The 3,648-nt window shown below is 36.2% G+C and overlaps 1 pseudogene; it reads left to right on the top strand.

The window, feature by feature from the left end:
* Positions 1-2,034: 2,034 nt before the first annotated feature.
* Positions 2,035-2,657, top strand: LOC123648986 (annotated as a pseudogene).
* The last annotated feature ends 991 nt before the right edge of the window (positions 2,658-3,648 follow it).

The raw sequence follows: 3,648 nt of genomic DNA, 5'->3' as shown, positions 1-3,648 counted from the left end.
TGTGATTTTGGCTTGTTATTATATTCTTGTCTTTGATTTGCTTTGTCTTGATTGTATACTATTTTCTCCTTCTCCCTGATATTTTACCATCAATGGTGACTTACAGCAAAGCTCTGCTATACCTAAAATATAATATGCAAGAATAATTAGGATGCTTTTTTGTTCCTCCATGCATATGATATGAGTACAGCATACCCATACATACATCAAATACATAATATTAAATATTATTTAAATCATATTAAGCTCATTTTTATTCTGTGTACAATCTCTTCTTCGTTAAAAAATCATTTGCAATTGCTTATTTTTTCAGATAATATGATAAACTATATTAGCAACATAGGGATAGTAGCATTCTCAATAGTGAGGTAGAATTCATATAAATAGTCACTATTTTCCACCTCTAGCTGTATCAAATGGTTTTGGAAACAGAGTATGACTGTAAAAACTTTTAGCCCATGACATAGAATTAAATTATGAACCCACAAGCATCTTCACTGGATATGCCATTAAAATAACATACCTATGAAACTATACAGAAATTTAGAAATCAGCTACTCTATCCTTTCAATCAAGAATAAGATAACTGAAGTTCAGAGAAGTAAACATCTCAGCCAAGGTAGTACAGAATGCTTGTAGCAGCTACAGGACTAGAATTGAGCCATTCCATTTTCCCTCCATAAGATCATGTCTTCATACAAATTACAGAAAAACTGAAGGAAATACACATTTGTTCTTTAAGAGGAAATATCTAGTGGTTGTAGCCAAACCCAGTGTAAACCTCAGGAAATATACACAAATGAAAAAATAAATTTGCATGTTACTTGTGAATTATAAAAGTAATGGGTAAGTTGACAATTATTGAAAGCCTTTGGCTCTGGCTCAGAGAGAAATGATCAGAGTACAAGCCACGAAAGTAAATGCCCTGAGTTAATTGGATTGATGTTAAAATCAGTTATAAAATAATCAATCCACCATTTAAATATACCAACAACTTAAAACACTAAGGCTGTTTCCAAATGTGTTTATCCTTTGGAGTATATAAAATTTTTTCCTAAAACTATTAAAATCTGAGAATTATGTCTTAATTCATATCTTGTTCTTCCATTAAATAGGATATTTAAGTAAGTATGGAAGAGGTCAAGTATCGTGGACACCATTAGATGGCAGCATTACACAAAACTATTGTTTCCCTCCTGTAGAACATCATGTTTTAAATTGCCAAAAAAGTTAGTTTACAATATAGTTTACATACACTACAGATTGCATGATAATAAGTTTTAAAATTTAAATTAATGAAATTAAAATTGGAGATTCTGATACAAGAGAATGAAACAGAACTTAGAACAAGAATAGAAAGGTTGGGAAAGAGTCGTAAACCCATGAAAGCCAATGACAGGTTAAAAGATGTACCTCAGGAAGACCAACAGGACTTCTGTCTACCACGCTGGCTCCCGCACTGTGTGATGGCATACGTGGCCCTGCAAAGTCTGGTAAATTTCTTTTTATCAAAATTATTTTATTAAAAAAATACTAAAAGTCATCACTCTGTGATGTTCACTCTAACTTCACGATAAAAAGTAACACATATTCCTTCTACTATTTGATGAGTAACTATTGGTAATTTTGAATTTCTAACAGTTGGGTATAATTTACCCAAGTATAATTTTGTATGATAATGCTCTGGCATGAAAAAAAGACTTTTTAAAGGAAAGATTTAAGTTTAAGAAATCTGTTTTAATAATAGTAATCCAATTCCTTTCTGGAGACAGGTGTTATCCTACACAAAATTTGAAGATAATATATAGAATGTAATTTGCTCTGAAGGTTTGACTTGCCTAGTAGACTTCCTGTATGATGAGTGTGGAAAGAAAGAAAAAGGTTACAGAGCAGAGAGAGCGAGGAGGCCGTGTCTGGCTCCTGCTCTCACAGCCCTTGCAGTACAGTGAGCTTCATAGAGACAGGGCTGGGGCACGTGAGGGCCGGAAGGGTGACTGGGTGACTCTGGGCCTCACTGAGGAAAAATAACTAAACATGGGCAAAGGAGATCCTAAGAAGTCGAGAGGCAAAATGTCATCATACGCATTCTCTGTGCAAGCTTGCCGGGAGGAGCACAACACGAAGCACCCAGATGCTCAGTCAGCTTCTCAGAGTTTTCTAAGAAGTGCTCAGAGAGATGGAAGACCATGTCTGCCAAAGAGAAAGGAAAGTTTGAAGATACTGCAAAGGTGGACAAGGCCTGTTATGAAAGAGAAATGAAAACCTATATCCCTCCTAAAAGGGAAACAAAAAAGAAGTTCAAGGATCCCAATGCACTCAAGAGGTCTCCTTCGGCTTTTTTCTTGTTCTGTTCTGAGTGTCACCTTAAAATCAAAGGAGAACATGTTGGCCTATCCATTGGTGATGTTGCAAAGAAACTGGGAGAGATGTGGAGTGACACTGCTGCAGGTGACAAAAGGTGGCTGCAAAGCTGAAGGAAAAGTATGAAAAGGACAATCCTGCATACCAAGCTACAGGAAAGCCTGATGCAGCAAAAAAGGGAGTCATCAAGGCTGAAAAAAAGCAAGCAAAAGAAGAAAGAGGAGGAAGATGAGGAAGATGAAGATGATGAAGAGGAGGAGGAAGATGAAGATGAAGAAGAAGATGATGATGAATAATTTGGTACTAGCGAATTTTTTTCTTGTCTATAAAGGATTTAACCTCCCTATACACAACTCATTCCTTTTAAAGAAAAAAATTAAAATGTTAAAAAAAAAAGAAGAAAAAGATCGAGAGAATAACTCCAAACTTTTTACATCCTAAAATTACATATAAGGTACAATAAGGTACAATAGATCGGGTGCTTAGGTAGTATTCTTTGCTGATGAAGAAATGCTATATTTCTAGGTAGGAAGGAAGAAGGTTGCGAGACTGAGAGGCCAATGGTGGACATACGTTTAGAAGGGCAAAATATGACTATTACATTTTAATAGTTTTCACTCCTTCATTCTTTCCTTTGTATGACCAGCTTCTGACATAATGAGAGAAAAGAAGCCTATTGGGACCTGCTCAATTTTAGGACGTATTTTAGCTAGGCGAGATCCTCCTTAATGCCAGGGACTTTATGGAGGCCCAGTCACATCCTCTTATAAACATAGTTCGTCCGGTATCCAGATCTGCAACAGTATAGACTTTACTGACAGATTAGTCTTTCTCTAATTCATTCCCAACAGGAGTGTTCTAGTCTAGTTCATTGAGTACTTTAGTCCCTACCCATAGACTTTGTTACATTGAGAGTGTTTGCTCTTGTTTGTGTACACGGAGATTTTTGAAGCTACGTTGTTTCCAGAAGAAACACACTGAGAGGAGCTGCCTTATATTCAGGGTGCCTGATGCTTTCATGCTCCAGGGCATATTGTTATCACCAGCTGCGGTCAGGGCAAAGAAAAAACTCTTCATCCCTGTGATGTAATACAGTACAATTAGCCACATAATGTGGATTTTATGCTTTGCTCTGAAACATCTGGCATGTACGACTTTCTAAAACCAAAGCTTGGAGAGCCAGACCTCCTGTAGCATTTTAATATCAATGTGTCTTTTCACATATTAGTTATCTAATGTTTGTGCCAGTTTTTGAAAACACCACATCCTAAATATCACCTCTTGAAT

The sequence above is a fragment of the Lemur catta genome, chromosome 13 (assembly GCF_020740605.2).
Source record: "Lemur catta isolate mLemCat1 chromosome 13, mLemCat1.pri, whole genome shotgun sequence".
NCBI lineage: Eukaryota > Metazoa > Chordata > Mammalia > Primates > Lemuridae > Lemur > Lemur catta.
This window is presented reverse-complemented; position numbering and strand designations above follow the sequence as displayed.